Source organism: Stegastes partitus, unplaced genomic scaffold (assembly GCF_000690725.1).
Source record: "Stegastes partitus isolate 25-593 unplaced genomic scaffold, Stegastes_partitus-1.0.2 Scaffold1910, whole genome shotgun sequence".
Lineage (NCBI taxonomy): Eukaryota > Metazoa > Chordata > Actinopteri > Pomacentridae > Stegastes > Stegastes partitus.
This window is the reverse complement of record NW_007579641.1, coordinates 21,740-35,669: the sequence shown is the minus strand read 5'-3', so window position 1 is coordinate 35,669 and position 13,930 is coordinate 21,740.

Here is a 13,930-nt window from a genome sequence, read left to right as displayed (position 1 = left end):
CTTGTGGTTCTAATTTTCCCATTTCTGTGTTTTGTGTTTAATGTTGGACTGAACCAGTACCACCTGGAGGAGCTGATAGCCTCCCTCATCTGGCATTGTCGGAGTGCTGTGTCTGTGCTGGAGAATGGTCTGACTGCACCTCATTATCATTCTGCTAAAGAGGGTAGAAAATCCTGGTGAGTTTCTGTTTATGTCTTGGGTGGTGCTGAGCCCAGGATTCAACAATGGTGTCCTTGCAAAATAATGACGGGGAGATTGTTTAGGTGGAACATTTGCATACAGGGAGGTGAATGCTGTCATTGAAGCAGCTAATTCACCAAAATAACCAAGCAGGCATGACTTATTGTATGATCCAGATTTTATTTTAGATCTTTTTAAAAAATAATAATTTTAAGTGTGTAGGTGGCTGCCTGGAGTTGGTGGATTTGGAAAAAAGGTAACAAGATGAAGGAGAACAGAATGCTTCTTCTAACAGTCTAAACCTCCCATACTGAGTTACACAACTACATTATGTATGATATAACGCATCTGACCGTGCAATAAAACATCGGCTGCGCTGTACGTTAAGAACTAATAAAGCAGCCATTACTTTGAGAAAACACATATAGAAAATCTAGAAAAGAGCAAATGAGCTGTGAATGAGCACAGTGATGGTTTCTTGTTTGGCATCAAGATTGTGGATCAGGTCACTTTGCTATCTGATGGAGGGGCTGAAGCTAACAAGGTGTGGACTGATCACACTGCACCAACAGTTGGGATTTTGAGGAGAGAGAAGTGAGCCTGTACAACTGAAGCATGTGCCTTTTGCTTGAATAGATGCATGTTCTTTTTTAATTATTTTCCTCGTAATTATTCTCTTCTATTGCTTTGTTACTTTGTTATAATTTCATGTGAATATGTCGGCTGTGAATAAAATCTTCACCTCTTAGAAATCAAGATGTTGTCTATCTGCCACCTACCTTGACCTCTTGACAAGTCTTCCCTTACACTAGCCTAGAACACTATTGTAATTGTACTTTCTTTACTGTGTTCAGTTTATTTATTAATTTGTTTAGTCATTCATTTTGTTGTTCATATAGTTTTCAATAGGCTACATTCAATGATTTACATCATTACATACATACATCTGAGTCAGGAGGACACTGGCTGCTACTCTGTGTTTAACAGCAACAACAATAAAGTGGCTGAAGGCTTCAGTCTATGAGTCATGTTCATATACATCTCCAACCCTTCCCAATAGTGTATAGGCACATGTGCTATGTAATATATAATGTGGGTACCTGGGTCTGCAGACTGCTCTAATGGTACAGTCCAGCCACAAGCGCAAAACACAGAAATGGAAAATTTTGAGTCATTTCATTCTTTTCTATAGAAATCATATCCTGCGGTCCAAACGTGAACAGTTAAAAATTAAACACAGACACAATTGTCCATTTGTGAAGTCTCAAATCCATTTTTCATTGGATTCATTCTGATGGTGTGACTTGAACAAAGAACTGCAAAGTGTTACACAGACCAGGTACACCTATTATTTTCATGGAGACTGGATTTAGCTACAGCCTCATGCAGTGTTGCGAGCTAGTTTGATTTTCCATTTACAAAGAGAATAATAGAAAACTGGATTCAATTTTCAAAAAAAAAATGGCATTGTTCGTTTGTGCATGTCTACTCATGCCTCGGGCTGCTTGGGGCAGAATCTGAGGGTGCGTTCACACTCGGCAGGTTTGGTTAGATTAAAACGAACTCTGGTGTGATTGCTCCCCTGAACATCTGGGCTTCCACGTGAACTCTTGTGCAGTTTGATTTAAATATGATTGCAGCGCGGACCAAAGACAAGAACAGGACAGAATACTCAACCACACCTTCTTGTCACAGGAGCCATGTTGTCCAGCACAGCTCGGTACAAGCATTGTCTCCTTGAAGCATCTCTTCATTTGCGTGTGCTGGGAAAGAATTTCTGATGCTGTTTTTACTCATTCGTACATTTTATGAGCTCTTGAATTCACAGCTGGTATAAAAGTCAAATTAGCGCATTTAGCACACAGCACTGCACTGGAAGTTCAGAAAGGTCTGTCCCACCATAAAAACTGTCCAATCAGGCCATGACCTTATAAATATGCCTTTTGTTTTGTGTGATTTGGAATTCAACTTGGGTTAAGTTACCAGTTTAAATGCTTTTTGGGCATCGTCATGAACTAGCATGCTACTCAATAGCTAAACTGTATTATGTTCTATGGTAGAGTCCACACATCGATCAGGAGCATCTGGTGTCGCCATGAGGTGATGAATCTGCTATGTTTGTTCATCTAATGAACAATAGCAAGTGCAAGAATAGAAACAACACCCACTCGGTTGTTAGAGATTCATGAAATAGCCGATCAAGACGTACGATCAGTGAACACAACAGGTGACATCTGCTGCCTAATACATGAAGAATCTGTGCTGCAGATTCCTAATAATATGTTGCATTGTTGCTTCAGCAGCTAATGTATGATTCTAGCATTTTCGATCCAAATCTGTCGTGCCGCTGATATTTCTCCTTGCAAATCCAGATGTTTCTAATGAAGCAATTACTGGAAACAGTTGCCACAACGTCTGCAGGATGACTCTGATCAGTTCAAGTTTTAGGAGAATGCTTCATATAAAACTACAGATGTAGGCAAAGATGCAGGTTTTTGTTTTGGCACAGAGTGAAACTATGCCTCAAGTCTAATTCGACAAATGAAATTATGCCTCCTGTCACTCCAGTTCTTTGCCTTTTTATTCATCCTGACAGAAGTCTGAACCTATTCCAAAAGACTTTTGATAATATTAATAATAATGGAGCAAGTAAAATGTTACATACCAAAGTGCTCAAGTGAGGATTAGTTTACAGTGACTGCTGGGGTATCACATTTTTGGTTTGGAGAGCATTTTTTTTCAGGGATCAAGAGCTGTGCACTTTGCATTTCACTGCTGGACAGTGAGTCTCGGATTAAGAGGTGTTTATTTCACCAACAATAAATAAATGCATAGAAAAGCAGTGAACCATAGAAGCTGGAACGGTTGAGCTTATATACAGCTGCTACTGTCACTGATCTGGACCGCTACCAGCATAGTCTCACCATCACCTAAACTAATAATAATGAACAAAGCAGGAAATATTCAATAATCTACATTAATGCTTCAAATATACACCTTATGTGGGTTATATAAAGTTTCTTTACACACCACAGAGCAATAACCAGTCTTAACTTCAGACTCAGTTTCATTAAACCCTCCTAACTCATCAGGGAAACTGAGCATTGTTCTAAAACAGTTCTGATTTGAATATAAGTGCACTCTGTGTACTGTCTGCCTTTACGTTTGACTGTCTTAATGCTGAGTGTGTATATTTACCAGCAATCCCACAATACAATGTGCAACATTTTCAAATGTCAAAATGATGTTGCCTGACAACAACTGATGACGATGAGCCCACTGACCATGACTGATGGGTGAAGGGACTTCAGAGTGTCCAACATTTCAGGACAAGGAGTAGTGAATGAAACAAAAGGAGCTGATTTGGTCCTACAGACTCATCTGACTGATCTGAAAGTTGAAGGAAACACAGAAGTACCTTTAACCTGCATTCTTTCTAACGGCCACCAAGGGGCAACTCCACTATCTGCTAAAAGAAGTCAGATTGTATAGAAGTCTATGAGAAAATGACTCTACTTCTCATTTGATTTGTTAACTCAGGAACCATTGATCTGACAAGTTTATGTTCCCAGTAGCTAGATTCAAGTCTCCTTCAAGACAGCGTTCATTTTGTAAATCTCATTTAAAAGGGTTCGACTATAAAGTGGGGTTGTTTAGGGTGGGCTATCTCGTGATGGACAGACACTATTGTATGGTAGAGCTCTGCCTGAGACTGATTTCTTAACCTGGGTTCCACCTGCACTATGCAGAGTTCTGCAGATTTTGTATTTTCTCCCATCTTGTAGGGAAACACGTTATTTTACTGTGTGGTATTAATAAAGTTTTGCACTTTGCACATTAGTCGCAACAAAGACGATTTCTTTTCCATCTTTACCTGGAAAATCAACCACATGTCAGACTTGCTTTGTTTTTGCTTCCGTATATTAAAAACCCACTTTAATCTACGTCTTACCTTTATCTGTTGTACAGTCCTTCTGGCTGCTGTAAATCACAGGACCTGCAGGTTATTTTTTGATCACCCACGTCCACCTGTAGCAAAGTCAAAAACATCCATTTCCTTAAGTTTTCTGTTGGTTCCTGCAGGATCCCAATCCCAGCGCTGTCCTCTACGATGTGGCCCTGCAGGTTGTCCTCAGGTTCTGGGTCAAATCCACACCTAACTTGTCACGTCTGGCTCCAAAAAAGACAAGTGGGCAAATTCCAAACATAAGGCTTCCAAGCAGTATTTCACAAGCCAGTGGATGACACCAATGTGGCGATCCATCTTTAATGTACAGTCGTTGTTTTTGGACACACTCCCAATGTTTGGAAGGATTCTTTTGGCCCAAACACCCTGGAGAAGAGGAAGACAGCAGAGGTAAATCATTGATACCAAGATATTACACCAGTTACCACAAATACAGAAATGTGTCTAGAGAGGTCTGGAGTGCGATTTCAATCTGGTTTAATAATTATTCTGATATTTATCTCACTATTGTCAGTGTTTTGGTTCGTTCTGTGAAAAACATGTAAAAAAGGGAAAAAAAAAAAAAGCGCTAAAGTAAAATTTTAGTAAAGATGTAAAAATAAAACACCAAAATGTGGTTTACATTTTCTGTTACCTTGTCCTTTGCAAGCACCGTCATCGTTTCAAGTGTTAATTGTAAATCGGAAATAATTGTTGTGCAAATTAGCAACATTTAAACACCCAGTTTTCTGATGAGTTCAACAACAGTGAAGCTGTTGTTTCATAGCATTTAAAACCAAACGAGCAAACCAAATGTGTGTTTTCAATCAGCCCCAGCTGAACACATCACACTATTAACCCTGTTCAGGACTTTTGGGGTCTTTTGGATCCCAGGCCATTTGGTTTAGGTGACAGGTGTTTAGGTGTGACACATATTCTTTCTTGGGGTTCAATGGACCCCGAAAGAGCTTCTACGTATGGGAACAATAAAGTTCTGAATAAGGTTAAAGCGCTTTGATACTTGATCTAATCTCTAATTGAATCAAACTGAACTGAAAGTTTGTGTAACTATTTTCCTCTAGTGTGTGTTTCTGCAAACTGATATAGTGCAAATCTATATGAGATGTTTCAGCTGAGAATCATAGTAATGAAGATGACCTTTAATACACCCGCTTTTCTTGCAGCGTTGTCACATTTCTGAGAGAAAACCTTTACAGCCAAGCATGGGAAATAGGAATAGTTACAGTGAAAGGGCCTATTCTCATGTACATATGAACACATTGGTACTGACTTTAGACAGATTTGAAAAAACCCAAAGCTTTCCTAGAACTTGATATTGCTTAGCTGTCTGATTAAATGTCTGTCTGTCTCTCTGTGTGGAAGAAGACACATAAGAGGCATCATAAGATCGACCAAATCAGCAAAACAGCAGAACATATATCCAAATTCGCTTGAATGCAAGATTTTCCAACTGTAAAAGGAAAGCAATAAGTGTGTTTTTCATCAGTTGTGTTCAGATATGTAAATATTTGTCTTTGTGAAGGCGATTACAATAATGTATGTTATTGGACTAAGCTTTTCCTTTCACAAATGTACCCAACACGACAATACAAAGCAATTTTCATTACATTTGGCACAACCATACTGTGCTTCAGTGTGGTTCATACAGGAAATGTCAACCGCTGATCCTGCTACGGGCAGTCCAGATAGCTTTCTGACCCTCCTGATCCTTCCTCAAGGTGGCTGAGATGAGGCCAAAGGTCAACGCCGCGCACACTTCTCACTCCTACAACCTCGCAGGTGTAAAACATTCTCGCAGCTGCTTCCACCAGATTTTTTTCTTTCCGGGAAATGCCATCCTCCTCTCCTCTCCTCTCCTCTCCTCTCCTCTCCTCTCCCTGGTTACTAACCAGAGCTCTTTAACTAAAAGCACCTTCAATCCATCGCTTGGTCCATTAGTGCTGCCAGATGGGGGAGGTTGGGTCCTGGCGGCTATGTGTGACCCTACTCTGATTAATAGAGTAGGTGAGGGCAAAGGTGCAATGCACACCCCCATTCATTACCTCATTAGGATGGCCCACAGTGAAAGGTGATCTCCCTCATTATATCTCAATGAAGGGGGCTGAACTCAACACAGTGTGAGCCATCCAGTCGGGCTTTTACTCTCCACAAATGCCCAGAACCCAGCCACCTGTCTTTTTACACTGTTCCCCGTAAAGTCACACCACTTTACACAGTGGTTGACTGCAGGAAAGAAATTCAACCTGATGAGCAGTTATGCACATCAGCTTGTGACTCCTGCTCAGCTGGAGCCGAATAATGCTCCAATTATCTATTCACAGGTGCTACGTGGGATGCAGCGTCGAGCATGTGCGCGTATTTGTCTGTCCGCCTGTGTGTTTGTATGCAGCAACACGTGCAGTTTAGTGCTCGCGGGGTGAGAGGTGAATGTGGTTGTTTGAATTAGGCCTTTATTCTAGGTAATTGAGAAGGTTATATTTGCAATTTGAGACTCCAGCCATGTTTGTTTTCCTTGATGATAGTTTTCCTCTCTGCCTGTCCTACTAATCAGAGCACAATTATTCATATGAGCTGATTCCTGTTGAGCAAAAGAGCTTTACACACAACACAGTGGGCATCTTTCAGAATAAGCTCTTAAAGATGGAGTGTGCGATCCCGGAGAAAGATTGCTGTATTTCTGTGAGTTGGCGTCTTTATGTAGCATGTGTCAGGTGACTGGACATGCTGGAATAGCATTGTGTGGATTGATCTGAGTCATTTACAGTCAGAATTGTGCACAAAGGCAAACTGTGCATCATAACAATAACATATGTGTTGGTGAAAGACATTTCATGACTCACAAAAAGAAATTGTTCCATAGGATGTTTGATAGTTTTACTGAAATCCATCGCATCAACACGAAACGCAACAATGATGCAATATGCATGAACAAATCCCAAGCTCTTCTTTCTTGGCTTAAAAACCGACTTGACATTGGAGCTCCTTTGCACTCTGTTGCCCTCCCTGTGGCTGCTGTGCAGATCTCCCCAAGCGTGCTAGTCCTGGACCACCTGGGCTCACGTAGCATCCGTCTGGTGGTGACCAACGGCTATACTTGCGAGTTCGACTTCATGGTCTAAAAACACCCATGACTTTGACAGACTTGACTTTGTTGTCCCCATGCAGTCAAACCCGATCTTGGCCCACCACAAAGAACCTTCACCCTAGTTTGAACACCGGATTCATTTTCAGCGCACACGCAAAACAGACAGCTCGCAAACCAAGAGGAGATTTTTGACAAAATGTGTACCTGCTTGGTATCAGTGACTTCACCATTAAGATTAAAAACTGAAAGGGAAAAGCTGTAATTCATAAATGCAGGGCCAGATCTTTTTTTAATCTGAATCTGAACAACAGATGATTTTACTTGTCGACTTGAGCTTTGTTGTTTTAAATTATCCACTTGCAGTCAACGTTTAGTTCCCGTAAAAATGTTAAATCCAACAACATATCGACCCTACTACTATTATCTATAAACCACAACCTCATAAAACCTTGTCCCTGCCATAGTGCTACACATTAAGTAGCCACACTGCTGTATAAGTCCTGCCTCCCAGAAATGACTGTCCTATACAACTAAACTGCATTTTCAAAATACGTCTAGAAACTTATTTTCTGCTGGATTACATTTGTTTTTATCCCAGATACATTTCAAATCAACATATCTTTGCCATTCACCCTGATTTGGCCACTGTAGTTGATTTTCAATCACTCCCATATCTGCCACCCTGCTGGCATACGCACTACAACCAACAAATGTGTGTTAATCCACTGCTGGAAACTCCATTTACTTTTGTTTGAGTCTGCAATGCCCAGCTGTTATCAGGCCATTTAAAAACACAACAAACCCTGTGTATGGCCTGTTTTGAAAGAATTAAATTTGACTGGAAATGTAAAAGATTTAGAGAGAACTCCATGTGATTCCAGCATGCAGCCTACACTGTCAAAATTTAACATTTATAAAGACTTTTTAGCCGTTTTTTTCCTAACTCTTTCTATTACTCTTATTTTACGGATTTTCCCTGTTTGGCTAAATTACAGACAATAACTTGTAACAGAAAAAGAGTGCTGGTTTACATGCTAACCCCATAATTACACTTTTTTATTTTTTTTTAACTGCATTTAAATCAGCAAATAGTAGCATTATTTACTAGAAACAAAGAGGCAAGGTGCACGGTAAGAGTAGAGGTAACTAGAAATGTTTTGAACAGTGGCAAATAAACTGTAAAAGAAAATTAAAATTAAAAAAATAAAATTGAAAAATTGAAAAAATGTGAAAAACTGGCAGGAAGGTACCAGAAAAACATTGTTAGAACAATGTATTGGTTAAAAACTGTAAAAAATAGTTAAAAAAAAAATAACAGCATATATTTCATGTTTAGCTGATTTAAATACAGAAAAACTGCATAATTTTTGGGCCGCACATTGTAAAAGAACAAATTACTATTTGTAAAAATCCAGAATTTTCATGCGGACATTATTTACAGTTCTCACCTGTTTTTTGGATTAATGTGTAAATTTACCTTTTTTTTTCTGTTACTTTACTCGATATTATCAGTGACAGGGAAGCTATGTAAAACAATTGAATCGTTCACAAAATGACTGTACTGTTTCAAAAAACATATATATTTTTGCAGTGTATTAAAAAGAACCATAATGAAGCTAAAGTGCCTCACTCAGGACAGCTGGATAGCATCTGAAAATACAAACATCAGGAACCACTAGTTAGTGGTCAGACCAGACCAAGTACGGCTTCAGCAGCAAATCCCTTTACCTATGAATTCAAACTTTTATTTTCAATTAGAAGAATGTGTTATTTCTTCTTTCCTTATAATCTTACTTGATATAATTAGATGTGTTAATTTATATAAGCACCAACAGAGAGAGGTGGATTTAGAAATGACAAAGCCCCACATGAGAAGTGTGCATGCACTGGTGCTTATATGCATATAGGTGCACACGTGCTTGAATGCAACCGAGGCCTTGAATATTTATATATTTGTGAGTGCAGGGTCGGCTGCCTCCAGTGGGATAGAGGTGTTGGCGGTGCAGAGCAGGAGGAGACGGGAGCAGTGAAGATAGAGGGGAAAGAGAGAGTCCCTCAGGCGTGTCCGGGCTCTGATGGCTCCCCTGACAACCTCCTCTGTAATGGTCTCCCTCTCTCTCTGAGTGCTGTGAAATTGCAGGCCGGCGCTCTACAGCTGAGGACTCAGAGGAGACAAACGGCCTTTTAATTCAGAGCGCAGAGAGGTGACGGAGAGGGAGGCCCTAAGGGAGGGCTACCAATCAGACATCCATCATGCTAACCTCTCCCTTGGGACCGGCCCTGCCAAAGAGGGGCCCTGGAGGTGGTCTTGAGCGTACATGTGTGCGTGTGCACGCGCCTCCGGGGTTGGGGTGACACCGCGTGCAGGGGGGGGAGGAAGGAGGAGAGGGGAGGAAGCGGTCTGCTCAGGTGTCTGGACTGTCAGGGTGGAGAGGAGTGGAGCAGGGAAGGTGGGGGGCGAATTTGGGTGTGGGGGCAGTTTTTTTTTTTTCTTTCCAGCCCTCCGTTCCCCCTCCATGCACCTTTTCAGATTTATATTTTCATCCAATGCTTCTTATTTCCCCTCCAAGGCTTCATTTCATCTCACCATGCACAGGGACAAACCACAAACTACTTGCTTGTTTTTAAAAATATTTGCAGAAATTCAATAATTGCAAACATTAACCTCCTCCCCCCACTCGCCATCCTCTGGTTGCATGTTCTGTAGGAACATGCACTAAAGGAAAAAACAAAACAAAACATGGGTTCAGGGTTTGTGGACATTACTCGAGTTGTTTAAATCACTACCTTTACTCCCTGTGCATTATAAATAAAAATACTGAGAGGGAGAGACATAGATGCGGAGCTGCAGAGATATTTCATGAAGACCTCTTAATAAAGAAAGGGGACTGATGCTCAAACCACTTCACATGTTGGTCCTTGAAAAATATGTGTTGTGCCGGGCTGTGGGTGCACATAAACAGCTGTGGTGCACTAACAAAGTTCCTATCCTCTGAAAACAAACTCACAAATAAATATATTTATCAAATGTTCATCAAAATTTCGAAATTATTCAGGTGTGATTTGGAATCCTTTATGAATCCTCTTCTGTAACTTTTTCTCGGCTTCTTTATTCGATGTGCTGAATGGCGACTATCCATCCTTCGGCACTACAACCTTCTCTAAAATGTTTTGTGCAGGCAAAAAGGCAAAAAAAAAAAAAAGAAGAAGAAGAAGAGGATTTTACCTCTAGGCTTTGAACGTGATAAAACTTCTAATAAATTCCAGCGTATATGTAGCTTTATTTATTTTTAATATGAAGATTTCTAATATTTTCTAGAGATATTTTACTGTAGTTTTTTAAAAAAAATGTTCATTAGTTAAATGATTTGCCTGCTGCTTGTATGATATAGTGAAAGAAGCATGAATCAAGAATCAATGAGAAGCATTGCATTGACATGAGCTGCAGTTTTCAATCTAGCAGTCCACCAAAGTGCACAATTAATCTATTGAATATGTAACATGCAGTCCATAGAAGAGACCGTGAGCTGTGTACTGTTAATGCATGTGATCATGTAATGTACAAGTGAAAAGAAGAAAACCTGTTGCTGTCCTTGGTGCTTCAGCCTTCAGCACCGCGGACAGCTCCCTCATTTCCCTCCACAGGTGAGTGTCTCGCTCTTTGGGTGGCGCTCGGTGTGCAGAACAAAGCAGAAAGCAAACAGGGCTTCTTTTTCTTTTTCTTTTTTTATGCCTCTGCACAATGCGATGTGGTTACATTAAAAACAAGAGGTGACTGGATGCGTTTGCCTCACATGCTCTTTTTCCCAGCGCCTGCCTCTCCTGAATCCAGCTCTTTTCTCTGCCTCTCCCTCATTTAACAGGCTAAAGGTCACCGTGTTTGGAGCTGGGATAATTGGGGAAACGCATTCAGCCTTGTCTCTATACAAAGACGTGAAATCGCCAGGTTAAACCACTACCTGTGGGATAAATCCACACTTTCAGGGGTGTGATTCTGATGGGAAAAACTTTAATTATAGCCCGTGTCACAGCTGGAAAGTGGAGAATTCCTCTAATGGTGCTGTACGTCGTCACTGCAACAGTTTAGGATGTCAGAAAACAGGAGGCGGGGAGGACAAAACAAACAACCAAAGAGAGTAAGACAGAAGGTGGCAACATGTACTGTAAAAAATGCTTTCTTGCATTTTTGAAAAACAATTTTCAGCTGTTTTACACATTTCTGTTTTGATAAATTACAGGTAATGTTTAGAAAAGAAACAGAACAAATCTATAAACAATGTTTACTTCAAAAAAAATTTATTGTTCTTTGCTAAATGGTATTTTGTTCTTTTAGATTTGCAAATAAAATTACATTTCTTTGGTTTTTGCTGCAATTAAATGTGTGATAAAAATAATTGTCTTTCATATATTTGCTGTGATTTGAGAAATGAACCATGTATATTTAGGGGTTTGAAAAAAAGTGCATCTTTTTTAAATTACTTTTTTGTATTAAATGTATCCTGTTTTATTTAAATACAGATTACAACTAATAAAATTACAGAACAAATGATTCATTTACATGTTGACCGTATAAACAACAGGCCCAAACTGGACATAAGGTCTACATCACAAATCTGTATTTTTACAAATAGACACTAAAAATGTCGTTACTTTTCATTTATCTGACATTATTTTGTTTATTTATTCATTTTATAGTTTTTAAACAGTAAAGCATTTTATATGTATTTTAAAAATGTTTCTTTTAGCTTTGCTGCCAGATGTTTAGAGGTTGTTTTTTTTTTTTTTTTACAGTATTGTTTTACAGTGTAAATGTACGGCAGTGGAATGGAGGCATAATTTGACCATCTCTCTCTCAAACTCTCATCTTTATATTTCACTTTTAAAGTTGTGTATAAAACCTAATCCAACACTGTCAGTACCTTTGACAAGAATTTTCACTTTATATATCATTTATTTATTTAGATCTTTTTTTTGTGCAGTGTGAGTTCACCAGTAGTTTAAAGATGTTAAGGTGCTGGTTCAGTGCCTGTTTCTTCTCTTATTTTATTTGTTTTTATTCTTTGGGGTCTCTTTAGGGTTAAACTTGTCTTTATGCACGGGTGTACATTTTATGTTGAGGGTGACACATTAAGCATCAAAATTTTGATTTCATACATTTTGTCTGTCCTGTAACAATTCTTTAAATGTTGTTTTATCTATCTATCTATCTATCTATCTATAGATAGATAGATAGATAGATAGATAGATAGATGTGTGTATGGTAAACATTTTAGTCAACTAAAAAATATATATTTTGTCATGTTACAACCTCATTGGATGTGCTTGTAGTTAATATGGAGGTGTTGTACTGTTTAAATCAATGATAATGGATTAACTTTACATTAAAAACATATTCTATTTTGATCAAGGGATTTTCCATAGATAGATAGATAGACAGATAGATAGATAGATAGATAGATAGATAGATAGATAGATAGATAGATGGATAGATAGATAATCTGTTGACACTAACGGGCCTGTTGTGTTTCTGTTTGTCTCTAAATGTTGTCTTGACTGACCTACAATGGTGTAAAAATGAGTCAAAATTCACACCTCACCTCATTCTCATGAATCAGCACTAAGAGAGAAGCTCAGGCGACCCTCATCCATCCACTAACGTGAATTAACGTATTGCATGTTTGCTTAACTGCAACTAACAAAACGAGGCTGTTGGTAAATATTGAAATTCCCTTCGATTGGTGGCCACTCTGTTAAAGCACCGGGTGACCAGGTTCTCCCTATTGATGAGCTGCAGCTAATCCATCGCATTTCCCTGTAAATAGCTTTGTGCATGAGAAAAGGCCGGCGGCCCCTCCTCTCCGGCCCGCTCAGCCTCACTGTGATGCAGGAGGTTTGTCACAAGGCCATTATAAGGCTGTGTAGCATTAGCCCTTGTTCGGCTACTCCCACTCCATACATACATCTTTTCACATTCATTTGTGTGGCAGCGCCGCGCCCGCTGCTGCTGCTGCTGCTGCTGCTGCTCAGGTCGCTCAGCTCATCTGTGTTTGTGGCTTTTAAATGTTGCAGAGGAGCTCTCGGTAACCTGCAGCTGGAAAGTCACTGATGTCTCCATGAAAGCGTCCACACGCTCGCTGGCCTCCAGAAACACCCGCATCCACGGCCCAGGTACATGTTCACGGCGTGCGCTTCAGGTCCGCTCGGAGGCTACAGCTATGAACGTGTAACCATAACAACTGCGCTCTGATTGGCTCTCCTGGCACGGGAATTAACAAGGGCGTCGTCCAATCTGAGCGCAGGATGCGCGTCGCGCTGGCAAAACCTCGTGATAACCCAGGCACAGTGATGTGAAAGTGGCGACGTGAGGTGAGCCCGAAGGAAATTACTGGACCCAAAACAAAGCATGAGCGAGGGATAAACTATCCGAAATAAACACGTTTGAATAATGATATTTTAACTGGTGAGAAAACATGTCCGGTTTGTCCATCACGCAGTCCATCAGCTGGCGCAGCTGAATTTTTTTCCTCCTCTCTTCTCTGGATTGTGGATTGTGACAAGTAGCAGGACAGCGAGCCAACAGGAGCAGGACTACTACACTTCGCGGGGTTTGTCACTCCGCCGCCTTTCAACGAGAGGTTCCTCCAGTTTTCGCCTGACAGCACACCTCCCCCGGAGCCAAGACGTTGTTCCGCGTAGAC